We start from the raw sequence: 13,691 nt of genomic DNA on the forward strand, positions 1-13,691 counted from the left end.
ACATTTGGAATAAGTGTTTTCTTATAACTCAAATTATTTTTACCAAATGTGAATTAATTAATTGATTAACTAACACAAAAGTTAAAAGAGTAAACTTTAAATAAATGTTATCCTATAATTAAAATTTTATAATCAGTGTTTTTTAGCTCAGCTCAAATACAATAGTAAAAAGACATTTTTGTCCTTCGTCGTTAGGCAATTGTTTTTCAGCCCGTGTATATATATAACAGATTCATTAGCAAAAGAAATTGTCAGTTTGCAATGTCTGTGTTCATGAAAAGCGTTCTATTGTTGTGCATGCTCACGTTGGCATGGGCAAAGGTTACTGTGAAAATTACGAATAGTTTGGAGGGAAAAGAAAATCTAAACGTTCACTGCAAATCCAAAAATGATGATATTGGATTTCACGTTCTCCCTTTTAAGCAAAGCTTCCAATGGAGTTTTGAACCTAACTTTTTTGGGAAAACTCTTTTCTTTTGTTCGTTTCAATGGGGAACTGGTCCTTTGTTTTATTATGATGCATACGACGAAAAAAGGGATATTGATTGGGGTAAATTCTTTCAATGGTATATACATAAAGATGGACCATGTAGATACAGGATTCCAAAGGAACACAAATGTTATCAATGGAACTCCAAAGGAACACAAATGTTATAAATGGAACTGATGTGCTTCATTTGAATTATGTACGCTTTTATAAATAAAAATAGTAAGCCTACACTTCATGGATATTTATTTTATATTCCCACTTACATTTATTTAATTTTTGAATTACTAGACATTACAAAAATATGCAATTACAAAAATATGCAATTTTATCAGGAGTTATTTTGAACGTTATCGACGTTTTTAATAATTAAGAAATAGATTTTTCGCAATTATGAAACCGTTAAAAAAGGTTTTTTCGTTAAGTAATTACCAACGATTTTTTCTCTAACCATTGCAATTTTCAGGGTTTTAAGAAAACAATCGGTATTTGTTGGAGTTTTGATCAAACTGTCACTATTTATAGAGTATTTGTGGAAAGTGCCACTATTTGCAAATGTTTTAATAAACCATCCCGACTAACCGGGGTTTTCAAAATCGCCACTACTTGTATGGGTTTCAGAAACCCCCGATACTAATCGCGGTTCAAAACCGATGGGACTGTGGGATTATTTTAGATTTTTTTTTAAAGTATTATTGATTGTGATAAAACTGGTTTAATACAAAACAAAAACTCAAATAATATGAAACTAAAATTGAATATTATTATATAAAATAAACAATATTATTTAATATAATTGTTCAACATATTAACATTCTTGCTACATAAAAATTAAAGAGAAAGATGTTCAATAACAATGTCTAATTTTCTTCTTTTTCATTACGTTCATCGTTTGATATACTTCCTTGATAAGATATCTACAATATAACATAATAGTTAGTACGTAATATATTTTAAAAAAATTGAATAAATAAATTTAGCAATATTACCGATGATGGTTGAAATACGACAAAAATGTGAAGGTAATTAACTCTGATATATTTCAACATAAATGTCGTTATTGCTTTCATTTCATTGACTTGTGATGTCAATGAAGATACTTATAATAGAAAAATTTATTTAGAAAGTAAGAAAAATGATACCTAAAAGTTAATAATAAAAGAAAAAAACCAAGTAAATATAGATAAAATATTCATTAACTCGATTTTTTAATTCAACGTAAAAAGAAGAAGCTGAAGATGATCCACTATGATAAAGAGCAATGACTCCAAAGACTTTGTTGTTATGGAGATGGGGGAAGATTTTGAAATTCCTATTATTCTTGGAAGGTCATTCATGAAGACGACCAAGGTAATCATCAATGTTGATGATGGAACTATAGCTCTTAAAGACCAAGAAGAGGAGATGACTTTCAATGTCTTCAATGTTGAGTAGGCGATTCGAATAAAGAAGACTAGTCTCAAAGCTGCATGTGAGGATGCACCCGGGACTAGTGCAAAAGCTGTTAAACCAGGTAAAAAAGGTAAAAAAGGTTTTCTATCACAAGTTAAGGAAGAAGAAAAAGACAGCAAAGGAACAGGTGTTCATCTACACTCACTAGAGAAACATGAAGAGCTGAGACCAAGAATACTAGTGAGATTCAACAAAAAACTTTAGGTTGTGAAAGAACTCAGAGCTGATGGACTGATAGAGATTGAATCTCCAATTTAAAGGAGAACTAAAAAGGTGAACAGGAAGCTGCTGAAGATTAATTGGTGTGGAAAAGGAAAAGATGACACCAAGATTAAAGATGTGACATGAGCTTATTGGATCAAGCTAGTGACGTTAAAGAAGCGCTTACTGGGAAGCAACCCAGCTTTCTAAACCTTTCTTTTTAATCTTTTGTTTTGTTATTTGTTTTCTTTTTAATCAATTGTTTTGTTATTGTACTTTGCTTGAATGAATTAAACTGCTTTGATTCAACTGTGATGTGTTTTTTGATGAGTATTGCTTTGTGATATTCTAGTGTATTGATTGATGTTGAGATGATTAATGATATGCTAATACACAGGTAAAACAGGTGCTTGAGATAAAATTTGATTGAGATACTGAGCATGATGTTTTTCTGAATTATGGGACTTGAGAGTTTACCTGTGTGAGTTTTGGGCTTTAGAGTTGTTGTGAATAATTGTTATTACTTTGAAAGTATGAATGATTTTGCCTAAATTTTCTGTGATTGAACTACTTGCTTGCAGGTTTCATATGATCAAGGCCATCTTTTGTTATCCCTTAATTTTTTTAGCCTACTCATGAATTTTTCCAAATAAAAAGAGAACAATTTGTTCCATCCTTTGAACCTTTAGCCTTAAGCACGTTTGGAAAACGCTATTTTAAATTCTTTACCTTGATTTGAGTTGAGAATATTTGTGAGGTATTGATAAAGGTTCAAGTTTGGGGTTGCTAGAAAAATAAGCAGTAAGCAGAAAGAAAAAGAAAAAGAGAAATCAAAAGAAAAGAAATAAAAGCTCACTGCAAGGGAAAATGTTGGGAATAAGAAAAAAGATCTTCTTGAAAAGAGAACCTGTGTGTAATTGTTAAATTCATAAATATCTCTCTTAACTCAAGGATTTTGCATTCCTGAAAAACCATGTTTCTTCTTAGCCCAGCCAAGTTACAAGCCAAGAAAAGTCCTTGGAATGAAAACCTGCTTGTGAGTATGTTTAGTTTTGGTTAAATGAAGGCCTTTGGTTGAAATATCTGCACTCTGGTTGACTTTTCTACACTCTGGTTGAAATTTCTGCACTCTGATTGACTTTTCTGCATTCCAACTATTTGGTACTTTAACTCTTCCTTCAAATCATTCCAATAGCGTACAAAATCAAGGGAATTTAGTGATAAAATCATCAAGTATAACCTCGACTCTCTTATTCACAAAACTAAAGCAAAAATATGAGTTAAAGCAAGTTTCTAAGTCAAAAAGGTTGCATTTAGTATCAAAATTACATCACAGATAACGATATTTTAAACTGTTATCACCTAGCAATTAATTCTGCATTACACACGCACAGAAGCTTAAGATAACCAAAACTCATATCCCTATGTCTAGGCAATACTACTTTTGAGAGCAATTATTCAGATATAGGTTTCCCCATATGTGTCTATATCACGAAAACCAATAATCATGCCATGAAGGAGTTAAACATAACAAGCATTGAGAAAAGAAGAATAACCCTAACAATTAATGAAAGAAGCATAAATAAATAAGAATAAATTCAAATACATGAGAGTTCACAAGGTTACATCATCCCCCAACAACAAAGAATGTTTAGCTCCCCATCGTGATGGAGAAACTAGATGAACAATGGAATGAAAAAGATAGAAAAACCCTAAAAATTGAAGAGGAGAGTTTCCGCATCCACTTCTGCCTCTAGAGAATTGAAGAAAATTTGAATTTGTGTTAATTATGTCAAGAGATACCCTCTCTAGGTCGAGCTAATCCTTAAATAGGGCTGAATTGGGTCATGGGCCAACGTTGACGGTGCTCAGCACCCCTACTTAGGGCGCCCAACGTCCAATGGAGGGCGCTCAAGCATGAAACGTTACAGGGAAGATGGCACTCAATGCCCCACAAAGGGCGCCTGGGCGTGACTGCGAGCTTCCAGCGCTGAGGGTCATAAAAAGGGCGCCCAAGCGTGATGTGACCTTCTGCAACCTTCTCTTCTAGTGCTCTTTCTATCCTTTATGAGTTCCAACTTCTTGACAACTTAACTCCTCTTCCAATTCATCCCAATTTCCTACAAAATCAAGGGAATTTAGTGATAAAATCTTAAAGTGTAATCTCAACTCTCTTATTTACTAAAATAAACCAAAATCAAGAGAACAAACAAGTTTCTAAGTCAAAAAGGGTTCATTTGATATTAAAATTTACTCTCAAATAACGGTGAAATCAACCGTTATCACTAACTGGACAATCATATAGTACATTAGACCCCCAAGCCCGAGCCTGAAATGACTAGCGAATGGTTTGAAATTTGTTAAATGGCTTTTTCCTTCCATGCAAACTAGGGTTTCTTCAGCCCCCTATTTTATGTGCATTTAGACCGTTTGATGCATTAGAAATATTCACTTCGAAGTGTTTGAAAATATGACCATTGGGAGAAAGGTGTGTGGTGCTTCGAATCTTAAACCTGTCAGAATTCAAAAGGTCGGATGCCTTTATCCATTGGATCTGACTTGATCTAATGACTAAGGATGACTGACAGGTGGGGCCTTCGCTAGTATAAATAGGGGTGGGCCTCGCTTGCCATTTTCACCTTTGCTCTTTTACTTTCTGTTGCAGATCGATCGTTCCTCATATTTTAGGTAATAATATTGACCGTCAACTTGTCTTCATTTAAGGAGTCTTTAGGAAGGGGTGGTCGATGATATGAAAACGATGCTTCTTCATCATCGATGTCACTGTCAATCGCTTCACCCATTTTGGGATCAATCGAGCGAGATGAGAATTTGGTTGGTAGCGTGATTGTTGTAGGTACCAATAAGATAGTGAGCTTCGAGAACATTGAAGTTCATTTTTTGTTAACAATGCTTGCGTCTAAGTCACCCCATTATATTGAGTCAGACAACACTAAGTCGTGATTGAACAACTTTAGTCATCTCACAACTCAATCAGTAGGAGTTTGTTTAGGTGAATTCTTCCTTCACTAGACTAAGAGGTAGTGGTTCACTTACATAAACTCATCCTTCACTGACTTGGCATGCGTTTGGTAGGGGCTCACAAGTGATCTCATCCTTCACCAATTAAGTGGTGCAATAGGGGTTAACAGATGATTTCATCATTCACAAACTTAGTGGTGTGGCAGGGGTTCACGGATGAACTCATCCTTCATCGACTTAGTAGTGTGGCAGGAATTCACTAATGAACTCATCCTTCACCAACTTAATGGTGTGACAGAGGTTCATAAATGCACTCATCCTTCATCGACTTAGTGTTGCGGCAGGGGTTCATGAATGAACTCATCCTTCACTAAATTAATGGTGTGGCAAGGTTTAACAGATGAATTGATCCTTCATCGACCTAATGGTGCATTAGAGGTTCACAAATGAACTCACCCTTCACCGACATAGTTGTTTAGTAGGGGTTCACGGATGAACTCATCCATCACCGACCGATTCGTTTTATTCATTGATTAAGCGATAGAGGTTCATGAATGAACTCGTCCTTCACTAACTTGACATGTTGTTGGTAAGAAATAACATAAGTAAAATTTTCCTTCACCAACCTGTTAATATCTAACCGGACCACACTTGCATGCATTCTCCTGAAAATACTTTATTGTATTCATTAAGATGAAAGTTACATGAGGTTTGTAAATTTTTTAGCTATAGTAAAACTTCAAATGGAAAGGTTCCAAGTGTTAGGGATGGTCTTCCCGCTATGCACTAGTTTGTAAGCCTTGTTCTTAGGGTCTTCTACAATTCTAAACGGCCCCTCCCAGATGGATACAAGCTTTCCATGTACCAACTTCTTATGCACTTCATAAGTCTTCATCCACACTAGGTCCCCATTGTTAAAGCTTCTTGGCTAAACCTTTGTGTAGTATCTTCATGCGATTACCCTTTTATTTTCTCGCACGACTTCAACTTCCCTCTTCGCTTGCATCATGTACCACTCTACTCTAAGTTGTGCATCATTCATGGTTTTAGATAACCTCATACATCGGTTGTCGGCAAATGGCCTAGGCCTTAGAGCCATTATCATGTGGTGTAGGGCTATCCTGTGGTTGAGATTTTTTGTTTGTCGTGCGGTATTCTTGAAACGATCCATGAGGGCACAAAAGGACTCTTCTTTCTTCTGCCTAAGATTCACCAGGGCAAAGAGTTTTAAGGTGATGTGATCGGTTTGTGGTGAACTGAGCGCCGAACAATGAGCAAATCGCCAAAAAGCTATCTATATAATTGGGTGGAAGTGAGTTAAACCACGCCAAAGCTTCTCTTTTGAGGGGGACAGAAAAAGCTCTAGACCACATCAAGACGTTTATAGTGTAAAAATCCATTTGATTCACGAACATCCTTAAATACTTGTTTGAATCAGTTAATCCATCGTACTTCTCGATGGTTGGGGAGACTGAGAGCTTGAGAGTCTCCATGATGGCCAATGTGAAAGGATGTAGATTGGTTGTGTCGACCGTTTGCATGGACAAGTTTTCTTTACTCGCTCTCGTTTTGCCCCCATGGGCATGCATGAGTCTTCTTTAGGCTTGGTTGAAGTGGGCTGATGTTCTTGTGGTTTAGTTAATGGTCGACGCATTGATTATCGAGTGCTTTGTTGGTGTATGGCTGCATTCTCAGTTGTGAGTGCCATTAGCTCCTTTTCATATCTTCGTTGCATTTCCCTCATCTTCCATTGCATGTTCTTTATTATCTCCAACTAACTGGATTGATTCTTCCATTCATTTATCAGGATGTTGAATGTCATGTTCCTTAAAGTCACTATAAGGCTTATTTGTTGTTAAATACTCATCCTTTCGTAGGCGCTAAAATGTTTCAAGATCACTAGTATAATATAAACTTTTTAAGTCTGTCAATTTAAGTTTATTTAAAAAAAATAGACTTAAAAAATGTGCAGTAGCACTTTTATAATTAAAAGATACAACTTTAAGTCTGTTAATCAAACAGGAGACTTAAATTTAACTCTTTTAAGTCAATAACAGATATAAATTTATATTTCAAATATATTTTACATATGTGGAATTTTCAACCAACTTAATTAAATGGTTAAGTATGGTAATTTTAGACTTAGATTTATCTTTTAATTTATGCTACAAAGTATCATCCTTCCACTTAGCAATTTCTCTCCCTCCCCTTCGACAGATTTGTTCCAATCTCTCATCCCACGCATCAACATCTCCCCATCTCTTGCCGCAACAAAGACCTCTGGTGACTCACCACCGACAGCTCACCACAACGCGTCAACAACTCCTCTCCCGCGCGTTCCCTTTTCAGCGTTCTATACTATTACGAAACCCTCCCATTTCTCTTCCTCTCCATCTCCCACGCGGTTTCTCTCAACTCTCGTTTGGTGGGCTGTGTTCTCATTCTCGGTAAGTTGGGGCAGCTTATGGGTGCACACGGATGTGCTAAAGTTTGCACTTTTTTGACAAAAGTTGGTGTTTTTTTGCTCATGCGAGTTAATTATGCAGCTTAAGGATTTTTGTTGCCACCACAGTTTATGATTTTGTTTTTCTTTCTCTATGGTATTCACCGTTTTCTTTTGATTGCCATTCCCTTTCTGGTTTCTAAGGATGTAACAGCAATTTCTGTTTTCGGGGGAGGGGGTGTTAGGATTGGTTTGTTCAATATTTATTTCTGATTCTGTTTTGTTTTCTGCTAGGTCTGAGAATTTCCTAGTAGTTGGTGTTAACTTTACTGAAGACGCCATGTTTTTTTATTGAATTTGTTTTGTTTCGTTTTGGGTTAGGGGTTTTAGGTTTTCATGTTTTGTTGAGCTATCGGGGAATTGAGGATGTGGTGGTGAAAACGATGTATGGGGAGTAGAACTACCTGGGATTTGTTGCCTTTAATCCCATTCAGTTTTCTTTTCATTGGATAATTATTTCATGCGGTATTGCTGTCATACCTATTGTATTCTATGCTGTGCATTATAATTATATTTTGTTAGGCCATTAAACTTTTGTTCAGAAACAATTGGGTGCATATGGCTGATAGTAGTGTCATGAACTTAATTTTTTTCCACTAAGATCCTTGTTTTGGATTTATTTTAAAGGAAAACTGTTGCTTGTTCTTTGTTGAGATGGATGCTGGAACCAATTTTTTTGGTGTATGGTTTTATTCTGAAAATAAATCTGATGCTGTTTTCCATTTGTAGATTAATTTCTTCTAGTGGCTGTAGAATTTTTGGATAATTGGCTAGTTGAAAATAGCGTTATAGTATTTTATATATATATATATATATATATATATATATATACTTGGTGCAAAATTTTTGTTAATTGGCTATGTGAAAGTAGTGTTCTAATATTATATATATCACGTGAAATTGGTGCAGAATTTTGTTAATTGGCTATGTGAAAGTAGTTTTATAGTATTATATATATCTTGTGAAGTTGGTAATAAGTTTGAAAGTTTTGGGTGGTGAATTAGATCCTAATGCATTTGGATATCTTTTTTATGATTAAAAAGGGGCTACTGAATTTTTTTTTTTTGAAAATTAGTGTGTATGATTTAGATATAATTTTAGTGCAGTTGCATGGTTTTTATCGTGATTAATTAATTTGATAGAATCTTTTAAAAATGACACTGAAAAATTCACTTTTAAGGTTTTATTATACATTTCTTCACTTTATTTTATTATTTATTATTTTATTATTTATTATATTTAATTTTCTTTTTTGTTTTTGCCGGGCAATCGGCAGATTAATTGTAAACACTTCATGAAGTATACTATGGCCAAGTTATTTTCTCTTATGTGAAGATTAGGTTTTGATTAGATGTTGTTTAAGTTTTGTTTACGTTATATTTAGACTTAAAAGATTAAGTTAAATTTTGTTTAGACTTAAAAGATTAAGTTAAACTTTGTTTAGACTATAAATTTTAAGTTAAACATTTTATTGTTTATTTTGATTTTGAAATTTTATATTATGTACTTGAATTGCACAATTTGTAATATATATTTTATTATGAAAATTTGGTTGTACTTTAGATTTTTGATTAAACAAATAAAATTTAAAAAGTAACAAATTTAATTTGTTCATTTTTATTTATAAATATACAAAAGTTTAAGTGTTGAATAATAAGAGACTTAAATAATAAAAATACAAAAGTTTAAGTGTTGAATAATAAGAGACTTAAATTTTAAGTCTGTTGGTGAACATTAAGTTTGTTAGTCAACAATAGATTTAAAATTTAAGTCTAGTCAACAACAGACTTAAAATTTACTTATGCCATGTCGTAAAATAGACTTAAAAAATTCAAAATAACAGACTTAAAAAACCTATTTTGTACTAGTGGATCTAGGGTCAAGGTCAACGATTCCAATGAGTCATCTAAGGTCTAAAACCACTCTGAAATTCAAGTTCTCTCAAACGCTATTCCAAATTGTTCTGAGAGTACCTTTTGAAAACACTCTGATGTCAAAGTCAACTCAACATTGGCAATTTGAATATTAATATTATAATAAATGCAAATCACCTATGTTTTTACCTCAAAGGTGTATTTATAAGTTTTGTAGTAGAATTTTGATTAATACTAAACTAATTATAATCCAATTGTGGGTAACCACATTTTAACTTATAAGTTGATTATCATTAAAGTTAATTGTCATGATTCATATGATTGATCAATTCACTTTCTTGATCGTCCAATCTCAAGAGTTACTTGTAAATATCCAAGATTAATGGTTCGGTTTTCTTGATCGTCCGGTCTCGAGAGTTATTTGTAAATATCCAAGATTGACGGTTTGATTTGCAACTGATCAAACCGTCTTACAATACAAATATAATCATAGATAATAGCCAAATTATAGAAAAATTGTGTAGCATATTATCTAGCTCTTTCTCGTGGTGTCGCTAGTGACAATGCGGTGGTTGTCGTGGGTTGGATTCAACAATCGTTGTTGCACATGAGCTTGACCTTGAAGTGGAGGGAAGACCATAAGAGGGGCATCAAAGGAGCGGTGGTGGTGGTTGTTGACATTGGAATTACGAGCTTGTGGGATGGAATTGATGACCTAATGTAATATAAGAATAATGATGAAGAGAACCTAAAGGTAATATGAACAAATATAATGAGAATGAAGACGAACAAAGACAATACAACTAATAATTAAAATTAAAATAATATAAAATAATTGAAGCGATTAATATAAATTAATGATAATACAAATATTTCTAACCATATATTTAACATATACAAAATAATGGCTAGTAAAAAATATTTTTTTAATACATAATAACAAAATCATAAAAAAAAAATATATAGAATCTTTAGCCCAAATCAAAATTTATTTTTTTTGAAAATCAGATAACATACAAACAGATTGTCTTTGTATAACATGATCAAATTCTAAAAGAGATAAAAAATGAAAACACAAATATAAAGAAGAGAGAAAAATGAAATGCGGAATAAAGAAAAAAAAAAGAAAGTACCTAAGAAAAGAAAAGAAGATAATAGACGCAGCATCACATGTTTTGAGATTTATTTAACATTTACTGTAAAAAAATGAAATTAAGAATAAAGTTTTGTCAACGAAAGTAAATTTCTTGCTAAATTTGATTAATTAATGAATTTTATCTACAAAATTTGTCGCTAAATGTGTCACGATATATATTTTATTTATTCGTACGAAATTTGTCACTAAATTTGTCATAATATATATTTTATCTATTCGTACGAAATTTGTCATAATATATATTTTATCTATTCGTAAATTTATTTTATCAATAAATAAAATATGTATTATTAGTGAATTATTTTATTAATAAAATTGTCAATAATTAAAATTTTGAAATCAGTCCTTAAAATCCTTTCGTAATATAAAATGGTAAGCTATGTAAGTATTTTTGCTTTTTAATTATTGATATTTTATTATTTTTAATTTTTATTTTATTTAATTAATTCCTAAATTTTATTTATAAATGTAATTTTAATTATAAGAAAATATTTATTATAAATTTATTTTATTTTATTCTAATTTTTCATCATTAATTATTGATATTATATAATTTTTATGTTAATTAATTCATTTAAATTTTATTGATAAAATAAATTTTAATTATAGAAAAGCATTTATTACAAACAAAATTTCTTTTATAGTATAATATTTTCAAACCATTAATTAGTATTGTTTTATTACTTTTTATTTATTTATGTGTTAATTAATTAATTAATTCATTTAAATTTATTGTAAAAACATTTTAATTGTAAGGAAACATAGTATAATATTTTTTTTCAAAATTAATGATGATATTTTTTACTCATTTATTTTTGGGTTAATTAATTAATTTACATTTTATTGATAAAAATAATTCTAAATACAAAAAAGCATTTTTTTTCCAAATATGTTTTATAATATTCTCTTACCATTAGTTATTTATATTTTATTGCTCTGTTAATTGTTGTGCAACATTGATAGTTTTGCCATATGTTTACAAAGATTTCCTCCATCAGAATGTTCTGTGTCTTCTACATATGAAATTAACAATCATGTATGTTAAAATTATAGTAATAATGTAGAAGTGGAAATAAGAGTTAATAAAATATAATTAATTAATTAACTATTTGAATTGACCTCACTCATGTATGTTAATTATATGAATTGAATTAATTAATTTAGCACAACAAGTAATAGAATATGAATAATTAATGCTGAGAGAATTTTGGGATAAATGTTTCCAATAATTAAAACTTTGAGATAAATGTTTTCCAATAACTCAGGTCAAATAAAAAATGAAAAGACATTTTTGTCCTTTAACGTCATGCCATTATATATATATATATATATATATATATATATATATATATATATATATATATATATATATATGAGATTGAAGAAAAAAAAACATGAGAATTTGTAATGTATATGTTAGTGAAAATCGTTGTGTTGTTGTACATGCTGGCATTGGCATCGGCATGGGCAGACCCAGTTAGTGTGGAAATTACGAATAATTTACAGGGATATGAAACTATAAATGTTCACTGCAAATCAAAAGATGATGATCTTGGATTCCACATTCTCCCTATTGACAAAAGCTACAAATTTAGTTTTAGAACTAACTTTTTTGGGAGAACACTGTTCTTTTGTTCGGTTCAATGGAAAAATGGTCCTTTATTGCATTTTGATGCATTTGACCAAAGTAGAGATTCAGGTATATGTTTAAACTGCCATTGGTATATTATGAAAGATGGACCATGTAGATACGAATCTGGCATTCTCACATGGTATAAATGGAATTGATGTGCTTTATTTTAATTATCTATTCTTTTATAAAGACAAATGATAACCCTACACTTCTATCTTATTTTATACCTTCACTTACATTTTTTTTTTATTACTACACCTTTTAAACTTATATATTTTTATTACTCTTTCTTAAACTATATGTTGAGGCAATTGAAAAGTAGAAAAAAATTATTTAAGATTTTTAAAGCGTTGCGAGACCAAAAGGTAATGTTATATATACAATCGGTCGAAAATGAAATCTTACGTCGCTCAATCGATTGAGCGTCCAACCTTAATAAGATGATAAACGAAGGATTATAGCACCTAAAAAAATTTATAGTGACGATGTGAGTGAAGGACAATTGTATCCTCATAAGTTATTTTGAGCTTTCAGGACCCATAAGTTGTAAACCAAAAGCATTATATTCTAGAGACGAAATAAATAAAAGACAATTTTACTAAATGATCCTTTATGAGTTGGATGTCATGAGACAAACATGTAACCCATTAGAAGTCAACTTTTTATTCAGGGTTCGAACGTTGATCGAAAACAACTTAAGGGATGTCAATAGTTCAAGCCATGTGAATTCAGAAACCGTTAAGAGTAGTTATATGTAATTTGTCCAAATATAAATTCAAATATGTAATTGTCCAATGAGGGTTGAAAATATAAATAGGTTTATTTTGATTTTACAAGTGACAAATTATGGAACAATTCATACATTTTAAAACACTGAAAACAAAAAAAATCAGGACGATAAAACAAGACAACTCGAACTATTTTTGGCCTGCCCAAATTGAATCAAGCTATGCAAGGCTTGAGCGTGGAAGACCACCGCTCGCCGCCCGGGCGCCCTAAGTGGAGCGCTTGAGCGTCAATCTCTCGAGTTTGAGCTTTGTTTCTGTTTTGCTTCCGTTCTATTTAAAGGATCCAAGCGTCTTAGGTTTTGATATCTCTGACTGGAACAACACAACAACACGTTTTAAAAGATTACACATCAACCTCTCACCTATACAAAAACTTAACTCCGTTAACTAAATTTAACGGTAGGGGCTCAATTGACTCAAATTAGCACTTTTAAGGACTCAATTAGGGATTCTAATAAGTTGGGAATCAAAGTGAGAAAAATTCACATAAATAAGGATAAGTAAAGGGTTTAAACCAATTATTTATGATTCAAACAAGTGGTTTAGATTCTTTTTCTTCTCATAAGACCATTTGAATGCACTCTACCTTTGTAGACTACTTTTCCTATCGTTCAT

Source organism: Vigna angularis, chromosome 2, assembly GCF_016808095.1.
Source record: "Vigna angularis cultivar LongXiaoDou No.4 chromosome 2, ASM1680809v1, whole genome shotgun sequence".
Lineage (NCBI taxonomy): Eukaryota > Viridiplantae > Streptophyta > Magnoliopsida > Fabales > Fabaceae > Vigna > Vigna angularis.